Raw genomic sequence first — 271 nt, forward strand, 5'->3', positions numbered from 1 at the left:
AGGGGGGACTGAGCAGAGGTCAGGGGGACTGAGCAGAGGTCAGGGGGACTGAGCAGAAGTCAGGGGGACTGAGCATCAGCAGAGGACTGAGCAGGATCAGGGGGACTGAGCAGGGTCAGAGGGACTGAGCAGGGTCAGAGGGACTGAGCAGAGGTCAGAGGGACTGAGCAAGGTCAGAGGGACTGAGCAGAGGTCAGGGGGACTGAGCAGAGGTCAGGGGGACTGAGCATCAGCAGAGGACTGAGCAGGGTTGGGGGGACTGAGCAGGGTC

General features: G+C 62.7%; 1 protein-coding gene across 1 annotated transcript in view; it reads right to left on the reverse strand.

The window, feature by feature from the left end:
* The window catches only part of C4a (complement C4A (Rodgers blood group)), an 18723-nt gene that overhangs the window by 9715 nt on the left and 8737 nt on the right, over positions 1-271 (reverse strand). The window lies entirely within an intron of this gene.

The sequence above is a fragment of the Mastomys coucha genome, unplaced genomic scaffold, assembly GCF_008632895.1.
Source record: "Mastomys coucha isolate ucsf_1 unplaced genomic scaffold, UCSF_Mcou_1 pScaffold3, whole genome shotgun sequence".
Classification (NCBI taxonomy): domain Eukaryota; kingdom Metazoa; phylum Chordata; class Mammalia; order Rodentia; family Muridae; genus Mastomys; species Mastomys coucha.